Genomic DNA, 10925 nt, shown 5'->3' on the forward strand with positions numbered 1-10925 from the left:
GAATTGTGCCAATTTTTTATTGACAGGTGGGGAACACCAATTTAATTGATGAAATTAGGGAATAGGTTTTCTCCAGTTGTTTCTAATGCACAAGATGCTGACTTGGACAGATTTCATGTTTGTATATTTGTAATCTTGTAATGAGGAAGATGTATGTAAAGAGGTTTTAATATGTATGTAGTTTTTCAATAAATCTCAATTCCTGGAGGGCAGGATTTCCTGTCCAGATTGAATGCTCCTTCTAGGTCAGTGCCTGCCTAATGTTGAGAGCATGTTGTCTCCGATGGAAGCCCTCTGGATCTGGAGAGAGGCTGCTGATCTTGTCCCCTCACTGGCTACTCAAAACCAGCAAATGAATCAAATTTCCTTGCCAAGTGGTTTGGATTCAGTGTGCAGGTCAGGAGGGTTTACATAAATGATAACACTCCTGCCATTCACATGACACTCAGTTCAGGGCCTTCCACAGTGTCCTTTGTTTCCCCGGAATGTCCTTCCCTCCACTGTTCTTTGGCTAATGTATAATTCTCTTGCCCTAGCCTGTTTGGCTCAGTGGATAGAGCGCCAGCCTGTAGATTGAAGGGTCCTGGTCAAGGGCACATATGTATTGATATCAGTTGCAGGCTCCTCCCCCATCCCAGCCCTGATCAGGGCTTTGCAGGAGGCAACCAATTGATGTGTTTCTGTCACATTAGTGTTTCTCTCTGTTTTCCCCTCTCTCTTCTCCCCTCTAAACAATGGGAAAATATCCTCCGGTAAGGATTAAAAGCAAAACAGGCCGAAACTGGTTTGGCTCAGTGGTAGAGCGTCGGTCTGCGGACTGAAAGGTCCCAGGTTCGATTCCGGTCAGGAGCATGTACATTGGTTGCGGGCACATCCCCGGTGGGGGGTGTGCAGAAGGCAGCTGGTCGATGTTTCTCTCTCATCGACGTTTCTAGCTCTCTATCTCTCTCCCTTCCTCTCTGTAAAAAATAAATAAAATATATTAAAAAATAATAATAATAAATAAATAAAACAGAAATGGTAACTGTCTTTACAGCCCTTAGATTTGCAACCACAGGTCCAAGCTGAAAGTTATTGCCCCTCCCTCTGAGAACCTCCATTTATACCTATGAAAGGAGGATAGTAATGCATGTTTGTCTTTGGAAAATGTATGTAACTACATTGTGTCAAGTGTTACTCTGCAAGCATAAGAAATTACCAGTGTCACAACTCCAGTATGTTTTGCAGACCAGTTCTTAAAGGCCCATTGTCTCAAGAGTCTCAGACTTAACATCTTTAAAAATGTTACAGTTTTCCTACAACCTGTGCTTCCTCCTGTTTCCCATTTCAGTAAAAGCCACCTCCACACACCGGCCATTCTTTTATTTTTTAAGTTATAAAAATTTTATTTTATTCCCTCAAATCTGGTGGTGTATATTATTAAGTTAGTTTCAGGTATGTATTTGATAGTATTTATATATTTTGTGGACTGATGACTACAAGTCTGTTTAACATCTATAACCATACATACCATATTTTTCGGACCATAAGATGCTCCGGACCATAAGACGCACCAGTTTTTAGAGAAGGGAAATGAAGAAAAAAAGATTCTGAAACAAATAGTGTCCTAAAATATTTTATGTGCATTAAAATCCAACATCACAGTCATAAACACATGTAATCAACCCTGTAAAGTAAACAGCAGCATTTAGAACCATTTTAGAGCCGGGCAAGCACACAGAGACCACACAGAGCCGGGCAAGTAAAAAAACTTTTTTTTTAAAGTATATGTGTAGGCTATATTTGGACCATAAGACGCAGGGACTTTCCCCCCCACTTCTGGGGGAAAAAAAGTGCGTCTTATGGTCCGAAAAATACGGTAGTTACCAAATACTTTTTTTTGTGATGAAAACTTTGAAGATCTATCCCATGCCCTAGCTGGTTTGGCTCAGTGGATAGGGCATCAGCCTGTGAAATGAAGGGTCCCAGGTTCAATTCCAGGCAAGGGCACATGCCCAGGTTGTGGTCTTGACCCCCAGTAGGGGGTGTGCAGCTGGCAGCCAATCAGTGATTCTCATTGATGTTTCTATCTCCCTTCTCTGAAATCAATAAAAACATTTAAAAAAAAAAAAAAGCTTTATCCCTTAGCAACTTTGAAATATGTCATATAGTAGTATTAACAATAATCACTATGCTGTGCATTCTATTCCCATCACTTTATAACTGAAAGGCATTCTTGACACCTCCTTAGTCCCACAATCAAACAATCTCTAAGTCCTATTATTTCTACTTTCAAATTACATCCTGAATCAGCTCACTTCTACCAGTGCTATAGCCAATCCCTTTTCCCAAGATTCGATAACTTCTTGCCAGGGTACTACAGTGTGATCTCCTGATCTTCCATTCCTATTCTGTCCAATCTGCACAGCAGCAAAAGGGTCACCTTTGTATACACATAAATTAGATGCCACTTCTCCACTAAAGCTTCCAGTCTCTTCCATTATACTCAAGTTCAAACTCGATCTGCAAGGTCCTCTGTGGTATAGCTCTGCCTTTCAACCTCCTATCCACTCCTGCCATTCACATGACACTCGGTTCAGGGCCTTCCACAGTGTCCTTTGTTTCCCCGGAATGTCCTTCCCTCCACTGTTCTTTGGCTAATGTATAATTCTCCAATTGTTAGCTTAGATCTAAAGAGGACTTCTGTTACCACCCCTTTCTTAATTAGTTTCCTATTTTTATTAAAAGCACCATTTGCCACCTTAATGTATGTTTAGGTCTGTCTTCCCCAGATTTAATTCTGTGAAAGCAGAAACCATACCTGTTTTGTTGGAAATGTATGCTTTGGGTAGTGTCATGCCTACCACATACCCAAATAAGTACTTATTGAGCATTGGGTGAACTGAAGCCTGGAAGAGCTACTGCTGAAAAGTTTAGAGCTGAATGGCCTACAAAGCTGTCTAATGTGGGTTCGAGGTGGTTGCTATTTGAGACCTTAAGTCTTTGCTCTGCAACTTACAAGTGATATGACCTTGCATAAGTCATTCTCTCTGTACTTTTCCCCTCAACTGGAAAATGAATCTAAAATGAAATGGCTTGGTTTAGCTCCCAGGGTTATAGTTAGGATCAAAGGGACAAATTAATGTGAAATGATTGAGGTTGAGCTAATGCTGGCTAGCCCACTGCCGAGGAAGGGTTGGTGCTGATGCCTCTTACTGTCTGGCTCATTAGGAACAAGAGGCCAAGCCTTACCAGTCTCCACAACTGCCAGCCCATGGGTCTGTCTCAGGACCAGTGATGGCTAGCTGTGTCAGCTGTGTGCCCGGACTAGAGAAATGGGCATGGTTTTGTATATGGCCCATGTCACCTTGGATTTTACCTTTTGATACCAAGGTGCCAGATCTCTGTCCCCAGTAGTTGTATTATCTTGGTCTGTACTATCCACGTCCTTTCCATTCCCTTTCTGTCCCCTCTTCTTTCACCTTAAAGGGTTTTCATTTTCAGTTTATTGATCTAGGTGTTCCCTGTGGTGGGATACCTAATGGGAAAGGGGGGTTTGAAGTAGCTACAGCCTAAGAGTGGTTGGTGGAAACTATGGGACTGGGTGCCTGGGTTCTTTCCTTTTTTTTTTTTTAGAAGAAACCACAGTCTAGTATTCTTGATGGCTAGTGGGCTGAAGGTGGGGGTGAAGAGGCAGCGCCCAGCTCCAGGATGGAGAATCACTAAGGGGTGGAAAGTGCTGCGGCAGGGTTGGTTGGGAGTGAGTCGTGATGTAGGTTTTTTATCCCCCGTCTCTTTCTCAGAGGCTGAGGGAAGGGGAAAAGCTGACTGCCCACCCCTCTCTTTGTTTGTCTTGTCTAATTTAACTTATGTTATTTATCAAGTAGACAGGTTATTTGGAAAGCCAGATGGACCCAGGCAAAAATCATCTGGGTTTTCCAAATGTGAAAAATTAGGTTCTGGGGGCCCAGGAGGAAAGGCGTGTGTGTGTGTGTGTGTGTGTGTGTGTGTGTGTGTGTGGTATTGAGGGTACTTTATGTCTCTGTAGTCAGACTTAGAAAGAAATGGCTCCATGACCTCCATGCTTTCCCCCTCCTCTCCTTTTTCCTTCAAGTTCTTTATGACTGGAATCTAAATGAGAAAACTACAATCTTTATGTTGGTGGCTGGGAGTGCTGAAAGGTTTAATTGGCCAAGGATGGGACTGTCAGGGATATAATAGGGCAGCAGCTGACAGCTTTCTCTCTCTCTCCAGCAGAACCAGTAGGTTAGCAAAAGGCACAGAAACTTCCACCTCTTGTCCCTTCAGGATCATCCCCAAATTATCACAGCAGTTGTGGAAGTTAGACATTAAGGGAAGAAATTACCAGTTCATACCTTCCTGATGATCAGATGGCCAAAGAACACTGAGGAATAAGGATTGTCCTTCCCTTAAATATCCAGGGAAGGAGCTAGCTGTGTTATTACAACCAGGAATGGTTGTGTGTGTGTGTGTGTGTGTATGTGTGTGTGTTTGTTTATTTTAATCCTCACCTGAGGATTTTTTTCCATTGAGTTTTAGAGAGACTGGAAGAGAGAGGGAAAGAAAGAGAGAAATACATCAATTGGTTGCCTCCTGCACATATCCTGACCAGGGCCCTAGCTGGGGAAGAACTTGCAACCGAGGTGTGTGCCTTTGACCAGAACCAAACCTGGGACCCTTCAGTCTACAGGCTGACACTCTATGGACTGAGCCAAACTGGCTAGGGAACAACCAGGAATGTTTAAAGCCTGGGGGTCTGTTCCCTCTGGGTAGCAACATCAGTAAGGAATTGAAGCAGGAGGCCATGGAGTCAGGACTCTTGGCAGCAATAGAAGTGTTCTGGCTGAGAGGGCGCCATCTCTCTACATACACACATGCACACACAGAACAGAGCCAGGAGCCTTTCTGGCCCGAGGAATCTGGCAGTGGCAACAGCACTTGTCCCATTGTGAGTGTCATTGGACTGTGAAAGCCACTTAACTTGATCTCATCTGAATAATCTGAGTTTATACTAGCTCCACAGTGGTGAGGATTAAGTAAAAAAGGATTGTAAAGTGTCTGCCTCCAGGCCTCGCATGTAGTAAACCCCAATGAGTGCTTGTTGAATGAATGAATCCATGAATCTGAGCATTAGGGCTCTTGCTACCATTTCCAAAGGTCAGTGTGTAACAGCTTGAATAAGTGAGACTTATGTGCGGTCCCGTTGAGCCCGGAGCCTGAGACATGATCCTACCCTGCCATTCGTTTAGCACATGCTGAGTGAGTATCTGTGGTGTGTGGGCTAGACCCCGAGATGTACCACCCCATCCCCCTTCGATGAAGGCCTTTTGGCCCAGCTACCGGGAACGCTGCCTTCAGCAGTCAGCCCCTTGGGGGATTGCCTCAGCTGCAGAGAACGCCTTGTCCAAGATCATGCCCCTTTTCAGCACAGCCTACACCCGATGACAACAGGGGTATTAATGCCTGGCCATCTCAGCTCATTTCCAGACAATTCTGATGGGACATTCTGTTTTCAGAGCGCCCCTGGAAATAGGCTGAGGGTATGGCAGTTCAGCGTCTGTCCCCTCCCTTCCACAGGTGTTGATCCAAAGGCCACTTCTTAAAAAGCAAAACAAAAAAGCCCACTGTTTTATTTATTTGTTATTGATTTCAGAGAGGAAAGGAGAGGGGAAGCGATAGAGAAACATTAATGATGAGAGAGAATCATTGATCGGCTGCCTTCTGTGATAGAGCCTGCAACCTGGGCATGTGCCCTGACTGGGAATCGAATCATGAGCTCTTGGTTCATAGCTCGATGCTCAACCACGTTGACAGGGCTAAAGGCTACTTCTTAATAAACATCCTTCATGCTAAACTGTCTGGTCTGCCTTCTGAATCCAGTCTGCCAGTGTGCTAATCCTGGTGCTTAAGGCTTTAGGACAGGAAAGGATAGACACCCCTCTACAGTTTCCAGTGTTTTCAGCCTGGGCAGTGTTGGTGCTGTCTTTTTCTGTCCACCAGAGGGCAGCAGCATCAAAGCAACCTGCCCTCCCAGTGTGGGCTGGGCCTTTTCCTGTCCCCTCTGATATCCCACCAGGAACAGTATTAGGCAGGCTCGCCTTCCTTAGTGTGTCCGCCTTCCCGTCTAAGGAAAGAAAACTTTCTGAAACTGTCTAGGCCTTAGTTTTATAAGTCTCAACCTCCCTCCCCTTCTCCCCCAGCACCGAAGGCCAATCTGTCTTCCTACTGCAACCCCTCCCCCTCCTCAGCTGGACAAACTCCTCACCCAGAATCCCTCAGCCCACCACACTTACCACCCACAATAGATTTGTTTTCTGTGTGACAAGGTAATTATGAGCTTGGGGCCAGAAGGCCCAGGGGCCAGTCTGAAGATGGTCACTTCAATCTGGTTCTCCCTGTTCTACTAGCATTATTGATTTTTAGTTTTATTTATTATGGTGATTTTTTTGTGTGTGTGATCTGGCCCTGGTGACATGAGGTATGGAGGCGAGAGAGCAAAACACATTTGTTCTTGTCACAATTTAGGTTCTTGAAACCACCTACCCACCCAACATTTTTTCCCAATCTATAGATTTTAGTACCATTGTTTACCTGTATTCATTCTTTCCCCCTAGTCCCAAAGCTCTCCCAAAGATTCTCCCAGGAATGGAGCCAGGAGTGGCTACAGGACCGGAGCTGGGGAGAAGTGTGTGGACAGCGTCCATTAACTCATCCAGCCTTCCTGGCACCTGCCAGTTATTTCAAGGCTAAGCTCCCCAACTTCCTGCTTCTTTCTCATTCCTTCCCCGGGTCCTGAGATAGGCCAAGCTCTGTGCTTTTTTTCTTCTATATCAGTTTCTCTTGCTATGAAATGGGTGAGAGAAAAAACCTGATCAGGAAGCTTTCAGAGAGTGGGATTGTGACTGGATGGACCCAATTCAAAATTTGCCTGCCTGACCTTCAGGCTACCAAAGGCCTCCCATAATGCACTCTACTTCCTTGTGGGGATGGGAACGGCAGGCTTTAGGCAATAAATTACAAGCATGAGGGTGCGTTCTAAAACAGAATGATTGCCATGGGAATCGGCAGAGGCCGAGGGCGATTTGTGGGGCCACATTCCCCGGCCAGCCCGTGTTCCCTGTGTGTCCCCGGAGAATGAATAAATCATTGTTCAGGGGCGGGATGCAGCTGCCGGGCTCCTCCCCTCGGCACATGCCCCGACTCCGGCGCCTCCATTGAGGGCTGCTGGAGCCGAGCGGTTTATACACCCAGCTCCCCAAATCCTATTGAGGCCTCTCCCTCTGCACGAGCCGCCAGCTCCAAGCCCATTCAGACTAGCCCTTTGTGCTGGAGGTTAAGTGGTTACATGTGGGGGGCGCCCAGAAAGGACCTGTCAGGCCCTGAAAGGCTGTGCTGATACTGAGCCCTCCTCCTGATGAATGGGGTGGGTGGAGGAGAGGTGGGCGGCCTGAGGATGCGGTGGGGGAGAGGGCATGGGATTATGGAGCCCACAGAGGCAGCTGCTAGGAAGGGGGTGGAACGGGCACCCCCTTCTCTCATTCTTCCTTCAGATCAGATTTTTTATCGAGCTCACTCCCATCGCTGTGGGCTCTGGGGTGTTCCAACAGCCTTAAGACTTCGGATTTGACTTTTCTGGACTCCTGGTGGAGGAGAGGTTTGGGAGAGAACATCAACCACTTGGTTGCCTTGAGGGAAAGGGTCTATTTCATTCTTCCAACAGCTCCAAAACACCCCTCCGTTTGCCCCTTTCCCCTCCAGGAGTGAAGGGAAAGGTTGGGGTGGAATTCATCTCCCAAGTTCATGTGGTGCAGTGCACTTGAAACTGTCCCACTGAACTTTAAAAGCTTCCTGGGACACCCCCCTCAGGGGCTGTTTAGGGTGGGAGTGTTCAGGGGAGAAAGAGACCTCAAATGGGTGTACTGCAAATATTTTCTATGAAAATAAAAGATTCCAAGTCTTCAAAAAAAAAAAATTCAGACTTGATGTACGTCCCGCTCATTTTATAGATGAGAAAACAGCCATATGGGGAGGTGGGGAGTGGACCTGTCTTCCCTAACGTGGTCACCGAATTTTTTTTTAATTTATTTTTATTGATTTTTTACAGAGAGGAAGGGAGAGAGATAGAGATCTAGAAACGTCGATGAGAGAGAAACATCGACCAGCTGCCTCTTGCACACCCCCTACCTAGGATGTGCCCGCAACCAAGGTACATGCCCTTGACCGGAATTGAACTCGGGACTTTTCAGTCCTCAGACCGACGCTCTACCACTGAGCCAAACCGGTTTCGGCAGAATTTTCTTGATAGACTAAGTGCACTTTGCCTTTAAGAGGCTGAGGAGAAAAATGGATGAACAAAACAACTAGGTCACCAGCATTGTAGGCCTTTCTTTCCCGAGATGAGCTAATTCTGGGGAATGTTTTTCCTTCCAATATGCCTTCGGGGCTCTCTCATGCATCAAAGATTCTCCAAAGACTGTGTGCCTGGTCTTGAGATCCCAACTAACAATGTTCACATTATAACGTTACTTAATTATGTTCAAGGCGTAATATCTTTATTTAACCTAAAAAGGTTAAACTGGGTTGATTTGCCTAAAGTTCCCAAAGCCATGTGAGGAGGTTTTTTGTTTGTTTGTTTTTAATATATTTTATTGGTTTTTTACAGAGAGGAAGGGAGAAGGAAAAGAAGAGAGATAGAGAGTTAGAAACATTGATCAGCTGCCTCCTGCACACTCCCTACTGGGGATGTGCCTGCAACCAAGGTACATGCCCTTGACCAGAATCGAACCTGGGACCCTCCAGTCCACAGGCCGATTCTCTATTCACTGAGCCAAACCAGTTAGGGCCCATGTGAGGAGGTTGGCAGATGATGATATGAGCTCAGGAAGAAAATAAAGCAGGTGGCTGGTGCCCCAGGACTGGGAGCCTGGGCTTTGTCCTGATGAGGAACCTCTGGGGGCTCCCTGTTATTTCCCTGCGGCCCCCGGGGAAGAAGCCCCGGCTCCACAGAACAGTGGTCAAGACCTTTCACCTCTTAGCCTCCTTCATCCTCCAGCTTCATCTCCTGTACTAGTCACATTGGCCTTCCCCGGGTTGTCTCAACACACTTGGCCTTCCCCTGCTTTCTCTCGGTGAGCTTCTCTTCATCCATCAGAGCCTGGCTCTGCCACAGACACTATAGACTCTACCTCAACAGTCAATCTCTGATTTGTTGTCTTTTGTAGCCAAAACACATATGAAGGGGTTGTTGCGTGGGACTCAGAGATGCTCTGTTAATCATGGTCCTTTTGATTGCGAGCAAAAGAAATCCCGCTCACGTTAGGCTTGGCGAAACAAGGGCCTCATTGGAAGGTACACAAGGCCTCAGGACACGGACTGGAACATCACCAGGACACTGGTTTTTGTCTCTGCTTCTATGTGGCAGCATCATTTTCTCCTATTACAAACTCACTGCTACCTGCCAGGAAATAGGATTGCTGCAGCCCTAGGCTCACATCTTCCCTGCTTTGTCTCCCTTTAATTTTATGTCAGCAGGTCCCAGGGAAAGACTGACAGGTTCACCTGGAGCTGGCAGTCCTATCCTGGGACTCATCAGGCTGCTGTTTAACCCACGTGGTGAGGGCTGGGAGAGACGGAGCTGAAGGAAAAGTGGGGAGGAGCTGTTCTGGGCCCACTAAACCATCAGGTGACTGTGTGGCTGTCTGGCCTGGGGAGAGCTGTATGATCCCAGACCATCAGAGCCCAGAGCCTTTAGGAATGAAGATCCAGGTCACCTCACAGGGAAGGAAACTCTGTGGCTGAAGGCAAGGGGAGCTGGCAGTGGGTAAAAGAAAAGGGAAACTCAGTTCAGACCTGCGTTCTCCACCTGCATATTTGAAGCTGAGGGAGTATCCAAAGTTTGAGTTACTTTTGCCTTCTCCCTTTTACTTTATTTTCCCTCTTAAAAATAGGAATTGTCATACTCATAAAATGGTTTTTCTTCCCTCTTCCATCTCCCTTATTTTTGTATATAGGATTGGTTGGTGTGATTTAATTTACGTTTAGTCTCTCAGTAGCAGAATGGTGAGTTGGAATCAAGTTGAAACTGGAAGAGGACACCTCAGCAGAGATCACAGAGTTGAATTATTTCTCATTAAAAAAAAAAAAAAAGCAATAGAAAGGAATGAAGGCAAGGTATTTTATTATTTGTTAAATTATATTTTTATTGATTTCAGAGAGGAAGGGAGAAGGAGTGAGAGATAGAAACATCAATGATGAGAGGGAATCATTGATTGACTGCCTTCTGCATGCCCCACACTGGGGATGGAGCCCGCAACCTGGCTAAGTGCTCTGACAGGTAATCATAGGTCAACACTCAACTATTGAGCCACCCAGGCCAGGCAAGACAAGGCATTTTATTTATTTATTTATTTATTTTAAAATATATTTTATTGATTTTTTTTTTTTTTTTTTTTTTTTTTTTTTTTTTACAGAGAGAAAGGGAGAGGGATAGAGAGTTAGAACTATCAATGAGAGAGTACATGCCCTTGATTGGAATTGAACCTGGGACCCTTCAGTCTGCAGACGGATGCTCTAGCCACTGAGCCAAACAGGTTAGGGCTATTTGTTATATTTTTTATAGCCTGGTTGAAACAGGACCCCTAAGAATTTTGGTTACCTCCAAAAAAAATTAGGAGCGAGAGATGGGACAAGGTATTTTAACTGTATTATTCAACAATGAGTCCATATTAGTTTAGTTTTGAAATGGGGTGAATGGGGTTGGAGATACATGAGGAAGGTACATAATTGCATAGCTTGTTCAATAAAATGGTGTGGAAGGGACCCCCCTCCTCCCGGAAGCTCATGTGCCCCGAAGGCTAAATTTGTCTCAGTCTTCTTTCTGGGGAACTTAATATTTTAAGAAGCCTTCACTTACTTAACACCAGCCA

The sequence above is a fragment of the Pipistrellus kuhlii genome, unplaced genomic scaffold, assembly GCF_014108245.1.
Source record: "Pipistrellus kuhlii isolate mPipKuh1 unplaced genomic scaffold, mPipKuh1.p scaffold_m20_p_2, whole genome shotgun sequence".
NCBI classification, from domain to species: domain Eukaryota; kingdom Metazoa; phylum Chordata; class Mammalia; order Chiroptera; family Vespertilionidae; genus Pipistrellus; species Pipistrellus kuhlii.